This window comes from Oryctolagus cuniculus, chromosome 9 (assembly GCF_964237555.1).
Source record: "Oryctolagus cuniculus chromosome 9, mOryCun1.1, whole genome shotgun sequence".
Taxonomy (NCBI): Eukaryota; Metazoa; Chordata; class Mammalia; order Lagomorpha; family Leporidae; genus Oryctolagus; species Oryctolagus cuniculus.
This window is the reverse complement of record NC_091440.1, coordinates 94,941,509-94,954,594: the sequence shown is the minus strand read 5'-3', so window position 1 is coordinate 94,954,594 and position 13,086 is coordinate 94,941,509. Positions and strand designations below refer to the sequence as shown.

Genomic DNA, 13,086 nt, shown 5'->3' with positions numbered 1-13,086 from the left:
CGTGTGGGTAGCAGAGTTGGGATTGGTGGAAAAGGACTATAAAGGAGGAGAGAGACAACATGCACCAGGAACATCTAAGGGGAACATCTGAAGGAACATCTATCTGAAGGAACACCTGTGCAGCCCCTGAGAGAGCCAGCCGGCGGTATGCTGCTCCCCCGCGGAAGTGGGGAAGGTGGCAGGGGGAACCGCCCTTCCACGGAGGTGGAAGGGTCGGTAGCCAACCCGGGAAGAACCAGCAGCAAACCCGGGGAGGGCCGAGCAGACAAAAGAACAACGCAGGGTCCTGTTTCGTTCCTCCACGAAGACGGGGAGCGACAGGCTCCAGTACACAAGAGCTGGTTTAGTTTACTATAGTGACTGAACTATAGTTTTAGAGGTCATGTTCTCTGAACCCCAAATTGAGATCCGTGATCTGACAAACACCTATGTTCTTACTGGAACAAAAGAACAGGATACAGGAGCATCTTCATAAAGTTGTTGGAGGAGCGTGTGTTAAGGCATTGCTTGCAGTGCCAGCATCCCATATGAGTGCCAGTTCAAGTCCAGGTTGCTTCACATCCAATCCAGCTCCCTGCTAATGCACCTGGGAAAGAAGCAGAAGATGGCCCAAATACTTGTATCCCTGCCACCTACATGAGAGACCCAAATGGAATTCCAAGCTCCTGTCTTTGGCTTGGCCCAGCCCTGGCTGTTGCAGCCATTTAAGAAGAGAACTAACTGGTGGAATAATCTCTCTCTCTCTCTCTCTCTCTCTCTCTCTCTCTCTTCCCTGTCTGTAATTCTGCCTTTCATAAATAAATAATTTTTTTAAAAAATTAGACGTAAAAGATAATTTTGCTGAAAAAAAATCTGAAACCCTGAAACCCTTGCATCTTTTTTTTTTTTTATAATATACATTGTCCAGGAGCTTTTGGAAGACCTCCTGTAAAAGTTGGATTTGGACCAGAAGATTCAGGATGCACTGCACTGTAATACTTCAAACGCTAAGCTGTAGACCTTAACACTGGGCATCTCCATCTTTCTGCAGGATAATGTGTGTCCAACTCCAGTAGTATGTGTTAGGATTACTGCCTGCCTGCTGATGTCAGACCGTTGGCTTGGAGCTTCAGAGGTGGCCCCACTGCTGCCTGCCCAGTTCCCAGGGTTACACATATTGTACATAACCAAACTGCAACTCCGTTCACTCTGTGAGTCCCAAATCCCTCCTCCCATTGCCCCTGACCCACCTGATCTGAGGCCTCATCTTCCCTTCACCAACCATCTTGCTCACTCCATACTAATTTCACACACTGGTCCTAGCCGCTGTGAGTTGGTTTTCTTAATTGACACATAAAAATTAAAAGTAGGTATGGGGCGCCCCGTGGTGTTTTGATCCATGTATATACCGAGTAATGCTCAGATCAGGGCAAGCATATTTATCTTCTCATATGTTTTTTTTTTATTTATTTATTTATTTTTTTATTTTTTGACAGGCAGAGTGGACAGTGAGAGAGAGAGACAGAGAGAAAGGTCTTCCTTTGCCGTTGGTTCACCCTCCAATGGCCGCCTTGGCCAGCGCACTGCGGCCGGCACACCGTGCTGATCCGATGGCAGGAGCCAGGAGCCAGGTGCTTTTCCTGCCCATGGGGTGCAGGGCCCAAGCACCTGGGCCATCCTCCACTGCACTCCCTGGCCACAGCAGAGGGCTGGCCTGGAAGAGGGGCAACCGGGACAGAATCCGGCGCCCCGACCGGGACTAGAACCTGGTGTGCCGGCGCCGCTAGGCGGAGGATTAGCCTAGTGAGCCACGGCGCCGGCCCTCTCATATGTTTTTTATCAAAATCTTTCTGCCAGATTTTTGAAATATGCAGTACATTTTTATCTGTAGTCACCCTGCTGGGCAACAGAAGACCAGAATTTGGTTTCCTTCCAAAGGAAGTGAAATCAACACTTTTTTATTATTTATTTAATTGACAGGTAGAGTTATAGACAGTGAGAGGGAGAGACAGAGAGAAAGGTCTTCCTTCCGTTGGTTCACTCCCCAAATGGCCGCTACTGCTGGAGCTATGCCGATCCAAAGCCAGGAGCCAGGTGCTTCTTCCTGGTCTCCCATGTGGGTGCAGGCTCCCAAGCACTTGGGCCAACCTCCACTGCTTTCCCAGGCCACAGCAGAGAGCTGGACTGGAAAAGGAGCAACCAGGACTAGAAACCGGGGCCCATATGGGATTCCGCCCCGCAGGTGGAGGATTAGTTAAGTGAGCCACGGGGTCGGCCTCAAATCAGCATGTTTAAGAGATCTGTACTGCCGTGTTCACTGCAGCACTATTCACAAAAGCCCTGGAGATGGACTCATCCTCCATGCTCATCAGCTGATGGATGGATTAAAACAACATGGTAAACATACACAAAGCCATAAAAAGGATGACATGCTGTCAGTGCTGACGGTGCAGGTGGAGCTGGAGGTCGTCATGTTAATTGAAACAGTCCAGTCCAACAGAAAGACAAATACCACATGATCTTGTCTATATGCGGAATCTAAAATTATTGTTGTCATAGAAGTTGAGAGGAAAGTGGGGTGACCAGAGATTGGAGACAGGAGAGGAGGGGAAGAGTGGGAAAAGGATGGCCATTGGGCACTAAGATAAGGTTCAGTAGGAGAAATGGGTTCTGATATTCTCCTGCACTGTGCATTTTGATGGAGCCTCCTGGTCCCATCACTCGATCCTTACTCTCTTCTGCTTCCTATCAGGCACCTGTGTCAGAATTCTGTATCTGCCCGCCCATCACCCTGCTCCTTCCTGTGACCCCTCCCACCCCACAGCTGCTGCAGTCCAGCTCATCTGCAAATACCAGAGCCCTTCAGACCAACAGCTCAGAGCTTCTCGGCCCCTCAACCAAATGGGATCAAAACAGGCCAAACTCAGGGGCTGGCTCTGCCCTGGTTTGAGTTCTGACCTGGTCACTTACGAGCTATTAATTCAAGTAAATGCACCCCATTCTCTGACCGCCGGTGTGCTGACATTTGAGATGGGGGTAACAACAGCTTCAATGGTTTTAGTGTTTGTGTTGTGCCAAGCACTGGTCTGAGGGCTGTAGGAGGTGTAAGCCTCAGAGTAGTCATCAGAAGTGAGAGCCGGCGCCGTGGCTCAATAGGCTAATCCTCCACCTTGCGGCGCCGGCACACCGGGTTCTAGTCCCGGTTAGGGTGCCGGATTCTGTCCCGGTTGCCCCTCTTCCAGGCCAGCCCTCTGCTATGGCCAGGGAGTGCAGTGGAGGATGGCCCAGGTGCTTGGGCCCTGTACCCCATGGGAGACCAGGAAAAGCACCTGGCTCCTGGCTCCTGCCATCGGATCAGCGCGGTGCGCCGGCTGCAGCGGCGGCCATTGGAGGGTGAACCAACGGCAAAGGAAGACCTTTCTCTCTGTCTCTCTCTCTCACTGTCCACTCTGCCTGTCAAAAAAAAAAAAAAAAAAATTCTTAAAAAAAAAGAAGTGAATACTGCTCTTAGCTCATTTTACCACTGCATAAGGAAGCAGAGGCACATGCTTAGAGACGTGTTTTTAGGAAGGGGTGAGCCAAGTGTCCAATCCAGCGAGCTGTGAACTCTGCATACACAGCCTCCAGGACGAACCAGCGAGGCTCTCCCTGCAGCAGGCAGGAGACCCCAGGAGGTCAAACAGTGTCCTCTGCTGCGGCTCTCAGTTTGGATCTCCATCTCTTAGTGGACCCCATGCATGGTACACTAAGGGTCTTCAAAAAGTTCGTGGAAATGGAATTCAATATTTTGGTGTGAGAAAAAAAATAGAAATCAATGTGTATGCCGTGTCCTCAAAAAATTCACAGAGAATGTTTTTTGCCCCCAGATAAACTTATCTTTCAATTCCATGTTCCATGGACTGTTTGAAGTTCCTCAAAATTGTCACCCTATCTATAAAGACACATTGTTAAATTCATCATCTCGAGATCGGTTCCCTGTCAGTGCCCATGCGTCTTACCCACCTCTACCCCGAGTCTCATCCCTCATGTGACAGAGCTTCAGCCCTGGTTTACTCCTTCAGTATTCATTTATCCTTTCAGGAGATTGCTAAATACATATATGCATGGTGAAGCAAACTAATATGCAGTAGTCCCCTCCCATCCGTGACCTCAGTTACACGCAGGCAACTGCATCTTGAAAATCTTAAATGGAAAATTCCAGAAAAAAAAATTTATAAGTTTGAAAGAACTTTTACTGTAGTTTATTGTTTGAAATGTTCTACTATTACTGTTAATCTCTTACTAAGTCTAATTTATAAATTGAGTTTTATCATAGGTGTGTGTTTGTCGGTAGCACCTGTGGCTCAGGTGTTCACTGGGAGTCTCAGAAAAGACCCTCCTCAGATAAGAGACAACTATGGTACCCATCATCTCTAGCGCTTCCTTCCTCCTTCCCTCGCTCCCTCCCTCCCTGCCATAGTGCTCCCATGCTACCTGAGCCCTCTGGCCTCATTCATCCTGCTGAACTGAAACCTTGCACTTTTTATCTGCGTTTCCTCCTACCCCGCCCCCGCCCCCTACTTCTGACTCTGCCTCCAAGATGGTGCTCCCTGGGGACACTCACATGCTGTTTCCAACAAATCATAAGGCCAACCTGTCTCCCAGGTGGCACCTCCCTGAAGATGTAGAGACTTTGAAGCTAACATGATTGATAATTTTAAACACCAATGTCTCAAAACAGAAATGACACAATAAATAAAAAGATATATATATATTAAAATGTTCAGAACCAGCAAAATGTAGGAGATTTGAGAAGCTGAACTGAAAATTCTGGACACCTCACTTTTCAGGTTCCTGATCTAAAATACTACATCCCAAACCTTTTTAACCCTGAAGTTCAACTCTGACTTGCAAAATCTGTCCTTCAACTGACTGTCCTGAAAACCGAGGTGGCCAGAATAAGATTCTTAAAACACATCTCAGTACGTTTTATTGCCATCCACAAACAACTTGGGTCATCACAGCAAATTGGAAAGCCCCCTGCTACGGAACAAATGGACAGTGAAGAGATTAAGTAGGTAGCAGCGACTTATTGGAGATTACAACAAGGGGTTTGGTATGCTGCTGGATCCCCGTCCCCTGCCGCCATCACATGCTTCGCTGCTTCCAGATGAATAAAATGCTCCCAGGGCACAGCATCGCCCTATCAGTACAAAGTGGGGCGGGAAGGGGGAAATCGCAATTGTTGTCACATATCTACAGTCAGCCTGCACTCTGGAATCCATTCGCTGTGATGTGTCATATGTCATCTGGAAGGTAATCTCCCCTTAAATTTGCAATTAGGCACTGGGAGTCAGCCCGTGACCTTGATGCCAGAGAGTATCAATTATACTGCCATGACGTACTCCATGCCTTAGCTTGCAAGAAACAAAGCAGAACCTGAATCATCTTTTGAGTTCCATGGAATCCCCAAAATGCAAAGCACGTGTTAACCTCGTGCCTTGTGCTGTGTCCTTGTGGGCTGTTCTTCCATCATTGACTTTGTTTCAGTCTCGACTTCTTCCTGTGAGAAACCCAGCCTTCCAGAGGCTGTAAAACCCACTCCGGCACCCCTCTCTTGCTACCTCCTCGTTTCTTAGAAACATCCTGCTCTCCTACTAAGTTTCCAGTGCTTTCTTTTGTCATTCCCAGGGTTCTGTCCCCAACTTGAGTAAGTAAAGGAGGAAAAGCCATGCAGGAATATAAATGGGTTTTGTTGTATTCATTCGTGGAAGCAATTGTTTCCTGCCTATTGTATGCGAGGTGCTGCGCTATGTATTGTGGATATAAAGATGAATTAAAACATAGTCGGCCGGTGCCATGGCTCAATAGGCTAATCCTCCGCCTAGCGGTGCCAGCACACTGGGTTCTAGTCCCGGTTAGGGCACCAGATTCTGTCCCGGTTGCCCCTCTTCCAGGCTAGCTCTCTGCTGTGGCCAGGGAGTGCAGTGGAGGATGGCCCAAGTGCTTGGGCCCTGCACCCGCATGGGAGACCAGGATAAGCACCTGGCTCCTGGCTCCTGGTTCTTGCCTTCGGATAGGCGCGGTGTGCCGGCTGCAGCGTGCCGGCCGCAGCGCGCCGGCCGCAGCGCGCCAGCCGCGGCGGCCATTGGAGGGTGAACCAACGGCAAAAGGAAGACCTTTCTCTCTGTCTCTCTCTCTCTCACTGTTCACTCTGCCTGTTTAAAACACACACACACACACACACACACACAGAGTCATCAAAAAGTGAAATAAAAAACAAAAACAAAAGGTCTGTTCTGTCCTTGCTATTGGATTTATGAGCACAATGGTTAGACTCTAAGAAGTAAATCTTTCAAAGTCACACAACCGAGACCACCACGCCGTGGAGGACAGAAAATAAAAACAAAATGAAGAAAAGGTTCAGTTCATCATAGAGAATTCACCAACAGTCTGTGCAAGGCCCTTCTCTTTTTAAATTTTAATTTCTTCTCTTTTTTCCCCACCTCATTCCTGGTCCCATCAGCCCTTCTGAGCACACTTACTGTAAGATGTTAGGCCCTTGTCCTTGGACATGTGTGCATCTGTGAAAAACAGAGTTGTGATATGTTTGTCAATATTTAAATTCACATCAGTAGTATGGTGCTGTTGATCTCATTCTTTTTCTTACTTTTTTGAAGAATTACCATGCTTTAAAGACCCCTAGGTGTTGCCGTCGGTGCCTCTGGCCTCTTCCTCCATCTGCTTCACTCTCTTCTAATAGATTCAGCCATCATTTTTCTCACTCATTCCCCTAGGTTAAATCCCAGGGTACCTCCCACTTGCCACGTCCACAGAGCTGTGCTAAATCACCAGGGCCTTGCTCCCCGGGGCCGGTGCTGCCTGGGAGTCTGTTCCTGGGAGTGGGATTGGTGGCTCAGAGCTCGGGAGCTCGCCTATTTCACCAAGTGCTGCCGTGCTGCTCTCAATTGGCTGCACCCTTGCACTCATGGCAGCAGCACTACGTTTTCGCCATATTTGCCAGCTTGGAATTTAGAATATTGACAATGACAATGACTTCCACTGAGCAAACATCTCCTCCTACCAAGCTCTACGATAGATGCTTTATGCGCACGATCCAGATCACCCACACTCTGCAAGGCACAGGTGAGGAATCCAAGAATCGGAAAGGCTGAGCTACTCCCTCAGAGGCAAACAGCTGTTCTCAGAAGAGGCCGGGTTTACCCCTGTCAGTCACTGGTGCTGAGCTCAATGTGGTTTGACAGGTCCTGTATTAGCAGGTGTACCAGGGTTTGTTATTATGGTAGCATAATGATGGGGGGAGGGGTGACCCTGGTCCAGACTTGACCTTGGGATGATGCAGTGGCACTTTGGAGAGGTTGTACACCACTCTGGGTGCTCAGAGAGACCTGGAAACTCTTGTACTTGGCTACAGCTGAAGTACAAATGAGGTCTTTGTGTTATTCCTCGTAAGTCCAGTAGTCCCTCCTTTATCTGAAGATATAGTCATCTGCAGTCAGCTTCTACCCAGAATTATTACATGGAAAATTCCTGTTTTATCTCAGGAATAAAACAATTCATGAATTTAAATAACTTGTTACAGATTATTGTCATAATGATTCTACTTCATTATTAGTTGCTGTTCCTCTCTTTACTGTTTTAAAAATTAAACATTTTATTTTCTTATTTGAGAGGCAGAGAGAAACAGAGTTCTCATCACTGGTTCACTCCCAAAATATCTGCAACAGGACAGGACAGGGCCAAGCCAAAGCCAGGAGCCCCATGGGGTCTCCCACGTGGGTGGCAGTGACCCAATCACTTGAGCCATCACTTTTGCATCCCAAGGTCTGCATCAGCAGGGCTCTCAACTGTGGGATGAGGGCTTGCAGACTGACATCTTAATCACCACATTAAATGCTGCCCCTATAAATTAAACTATATCATAGGAAGGTATGTATAGGAAATAACAGTACAAATAGGGTCAGAACTCTCTGTGGTTTCAAGCAGTCACCGGGGGTCTTGGAATGTATCCCCTGCAGATAAGTGGGACAGCTGTGTTCTAGCAGCAAAAACAAAACTTCTCAGTGGTCTCAGTATGGAGGGGCTGTCTTTGGAGACCCTCTCTATTTTATAATCTTGTAAGAACAGTATTATAAATTTTTTTCTCAGGGATTCAGACTATAAATCACAATGTTTAATGGTTGAAATGGCCAAGTCTTCTAGGGTAGACTGGAAATTACAGTTTCTACTCAAGGGTAAAAATGTGTTTGCTTAATACAAAAGCTTCCATGGGTGCAAGGATGGATGAGGTGTCCCCTCCAGCCTCGATGTGCTTGCAAGCTAATGAGAGCAGCATCGATCAACAATGCTGAGGTGGAATAAGGTCTGTACCAGCACGTGGAGAGACCCTAGGGTATCAGAACAGAAACCCGTGCGCAGGGGAAGTGCAGCCCTCCTTGCAGGTCTGTGGGTGACACCAGGCTTTTGTTACCTGAATGTAGGGGGACAAACAGCCTGCCCTGCTCCCGAGTCAGACAGACTCCTTTTCCAGTGTGAAAAAACCTGGCCCAATGAGCCACAAGCATGAGATAAAAGAAAATGCTCTGGCCTGGGCCATGGGGACTCCCAGTTGAGACCAGGAGTGAGCAGGGAAGTTGGAGCCAGCCTCGGGGTGGGGGGTGGGGGGAGAAAGGTTCAGTCTGCAGAGCAGCAGGTGGCTGGAGGTGTGCTAGTTCCCCCCAACTTTCAGAGCCCATCCTCCACCCTGTGCTCAGAGAGCAATCTTACAGGTGTTGGGGGAGCTCATCTGGGTAACATGAATCGGCATGGATGAAGAGTCTACTTCCTCTGACCCTTCCTGCAAGAGTTGCTTGGCGGATCAGAGGGAGTCACTTTTCAGAGAGGCTGCTCTGGGTGGGTGCATAGCTGGCATTCAGCCAAACAGAGATCAGAGCGAGTCCCTCTGCTACTTGGAGTTATAAAGCACAAACTGCTTGCTTCCTTGTTGCTTCCTCCTTTGCTGCTGAGTGAACAGCCACCGTCAGGAAGGGCAGGTGCATATCTGACATTTTCTTAGAGCAGGGTCCCATAAAGCATTCTGTGGCTTTCTGCAGTGTACAGTCATTGGCGCGGTTTGCAAGAGCTACTTCACCGTGCTGGGCTGTTCTGTTGTCAGTTCTGAAAACCCAGGGCTTTTCTAGATAGCAGGTTTAATAAGCAGTTTCCCCCTGCTCCCGGGAAAGAGAAAGGAGGAGAACGAGCCCGCCCTGTGATTGGAATGGCAATAAGCTCCCAAACGTGTTCTTAATTGTCTTCCGTAACTTAGCAACATGTTGGCAAAGAAAGGAGCTGGGTAATTTGAAGTGATTGGTAAGATGTGGGTGGGAAGAGAGCACAAGGGCCCCCAGGTGCAATCCCAGGAGGCGTTAGCTGGGTGGGGCACAGGGGTGGTTGCTGGTGCGTGCAGTTCTTCTTGGTTTGAGAAGTGAAGGAGAGAGCAGGAGCCAAGTGACAAAGGTGTTGCTTGCCAAGCTGCTGTAAGATGGGTTGGTTGCCCAGGAAGGGACCTGAACCTGCGCTGTTGCTTCCAAGCACGCACGGTGTGGGGCTGGCAGACAGGGGATTCTTGCTCGCTAAGCACTTTCTGCACCTGATTGACTTCCCAGCCGCTGAGCGCTGCCTGATTCTTTCAGAATGTCAGGGGAACTCTGCTCTCTCCTTGTGCTTAAAGGAAGAATTATGCTACAGAGATGTGCAGCAGGAGATGAATTTGTGACAACTGCCCAGGGCCCATCTGGCATGGGGGTGGGGTGGGGCAGTCCTCTCACAGGGCTCTGAGAACACAAGATAGCAAATACAATAGTTGCCAGAGCCAGGTTTACAATGGTGCTGAATGCTTCCCATGAGTAGACGTAAAGGCACTTATTTCTAAAATTCAAGTTCATTATGCTCCTTGACGTAGGATAGGGTTTTGTGCCAATAAACGCATTACAAATTGAAAATATCGTATGTGGAAAATGCACCCGATCATCTACACTGCCGCACAGCACAGCTCAGCTGCACAGCCGAGTGTTGGTTGTGTCCCTTAGCGTCTGAGAGAGGATAGGACTGCACTGTGCTAGCCGGGGAAGGTTGAGATTCCACCTTCTTCTGAATGCACATTGCTTGTACACCATTGTAAAGTTAAAAACTTGCATGTTGAACCATTCTGCGTCAGAGACTATCTGTATTGGTCAGATATTGGGGCTGGATTTTGTTGAATCACAAACTGATGATGAGACTTAAGATGAGCAGGTGATAAACACCTAAGGCGAACTCACCTGCCTTCCCAGAAGCATGGGGTTTCGGATAAGGGGGAGTAGGGATTTTGTTGTTGCTTTCCATGTGGATCACAGAGACTGTCACATGAGTGGAAGATCCAGTTCTGTGCCTGCTTTTAAAAAATTTTATTGATTTATTCCACAAGCAAAGTAACAGAGATCTTCTGTCCTCTGGTTCGCTCCCCCAAATGACTGCAAAGTCCAGGGTTGATCCAGGCCAAAGCCAAGAGCCTGGAGTTCCATCCGGATCTTCCAGCTGGGTAGCAGAGGCCCAAACACTGGGGCCATCTTCCGCTGCTTTCTCAGGTGCGTTAGCAGGGAGCTGGATCAGAAGTGAAGGAACTGGGACTCAAACTGGCACTCAGATATGGGATGCTGGTGTCCAAGGTAGCAGCTTAACCCACTACACCACAATGCTAACCCCTTAATTTTTAAACATTTATTTATTTAAAATCTTATTTAAAAGGCAAAGAGATGGGGCCGGCTCTGTGGCATAGCAGGTGGAGCCGCCGCCTGCAGTGCTGGCATCCCATATGGGCACAGCTTGGAGTCCTGGCTGCTCCACTTCCGATCCAGAGCTGGGACTTGAACCCAGGCACTCTGATATGAGCTGCTGGCATCCTAAGTGGCGTCTTAACTGCTGCACTGACATTGATCGACTTGAGGATGTCCCAAGGAATGGTGCAGCTGAGCCACAGTGCCGGCCCCTGGGCTGTGCTTTTCAAGTCGGCAGGACTTGGGGACTGGCTAGAGATGGGTACAGAGGAGGAGGCAGAGGAATATGGAGGTGGCAAAGAGAGTCCAAGGTTTAGGGCCATCGACTGGGAGTGGTCATGGGTGAAATAGTGTAGGGGAAGGCTAGATGCAAGAGGAACGCAGGTGCAATTTTTATTTTTCTTCAAGCCCCTCTTCATGGCAGACAGCAAGCAGGAAGGTTCCACTGGCAGAAGGGGGTACAGGACTCAGCTCCAGAAGAGAGTGGGTTGGAGCTGTTGGTTTTGGCAACTCCTGCATGGTGATGGCAGCAAGTGGGAGAGCTCGGATGTGCCCTGCCCTGGACAGAGCCAAGTGTGGCCCACAGGAAAGCAGCCCAGGGCAGGACACAGCCAGCCCAATGGCACAATGAGCAGATTCGACTCCAGTCTGAGAAGTGAAGCTGACTTCCCTGTGACCCAAAGGAGTTAAAAACTTGTTCCTTCTGTTTTCAGTCACATTTCCACAGGGCTGTCTGTGCCCCTGACAAACGGTCTTCCTTGGGTCCTTGGGTCTTTGTCTCTGAAGGCTACAATGTCACTAAAACCTTGGGACAGTTTTCAATAAAGGCAAGACAGTAAACATGCAGAGAGAGGGTCGTGCTGCTTCCTGCACTATCGCAGGGGCATGATGCGAGCTTGCATCTCGGAAAGCCCAGAAAGGCTTTCCCTCCGTGTCCCCAAGGGATCCCGTGGGAAACCCGACCATGCAGCTGCGGACCTGCGTGAAGAGAGGAGGCCCAGAGTCCTCCCTGGCCTGCCCTGGGTGCCTAACTACAGCCCTGCTCCCTGCCCCCCTGCACACCCAGTCACAGCACACTGTGGATCAGCCCATGGTCCTCCCTCCCCGCCCAGGGAACAACCGAGAGCTCTCGGGATGAATCCGTGCTTCTGTTTTCTCTTCGCCAAGGACACTGGGAGAAACAGACGGTGGCCCTTAAAAATGGCTTCACTGATAGCAATCTTTGTCAGACCCTGAAGATTCCTGGCTCCTTTGCTGGTGGACATCTTTGGGTTTTAGAAATCCCAGCTGAAATGTCAAGGAATTGATTCCCTTTCAAAGGCGGTGAATGGTAGGGCAAAGCCAGGCACGGTAGGGGGTGAAGACAGAAGGGCTGAAAAGCCCCTTCCGTGGCCCCCTCATCTCCCCACGCTCCGGAGCACAGCCAGGCTCTGGCACCCTGAGAGACTCTTTGATTTTCAACCTGACAAGTTTCCCACCAAGTCTGCAACCCCTGGGCGGGCGGAGGGGTGGGGTGGGAGGGCACCAGGCTCCCTCTGCTTCCTCTCCTTCGGGAGCTGCGGCTGGTGTCACAGAGGTGGTGGAGGGCTCCTGATAAGGCTCTGGGGGCTGGAGCCACTGCCTGGGCCCTGGATGGCTGCTGGCTGCTCAATTGCTCACATGGGTCCTGCCCCTCCAGGCTTGGGCCTCTTCCCAGCACCTCGCCCGGCTGCCTTTGTCCAATTGTGTTGAGCAATTGTTTTATAACATCTTGACAGCTGTGTTGGACCTTCCAGTTTGTAAGTTAGCCAAATGCCCCGCTGAGATGCAAGCACTGGGATCATGCATTTCTGGTCTCGTGAGCTTAATTCATCGTGTGATTGGCGAATTGCCATTTGAAGACTTGGGCTGAGACACAGACTGGGGAGACAGGGCGCTAACCTCTGCTGAAAGTTGCCTTTGTGGCTCCAGGGTTTCCAAAACAATGTTTGCAGTGAGGATTGTTTCCATTTTACAGAGAAGCAAAGTGAGGCTCCCAGCTTTCTGGAAATTAGCCAGAGTCACATGACTGTTACATGTCCGAATGGGGATTAGAACCTAAATCCAGCTGACTTCAAGCTCTGAAGTCTGTTTCTACTCCATGCTTCAGAGTGGAGCTCCGGGTCCACTGTTTTGATGACTCTCAGTGGGAACACGGAACTGTAGGCGTGCGCTGCCTGTCTCTATGGAAACATGCAGTAACAAACGCGGATTGTTGGATCAACACCTAGAGGAGGGGCAGACCCTCAAGATGTTCCTAGAAGGTTGTAACTGTGCTTTTTTTAAAAAAATAATG

The 13,086-nt window shown here is 49.4% G+C and overlaps 1 protein-coding gene across 4 annotated transcripts in view; it reads left to right on the top strand.

The window, feature by feature from the left end:
* SPATA13 (spermatogenesis associated 13) overlaps positions 1–13,086 on the top strand; it is a 371,963-nt gene that overhangs the window by 94,464 nt on the left and 264,413 nt on the right. The gene's annotated exons all lie outside the window — the stretch shown is intronic.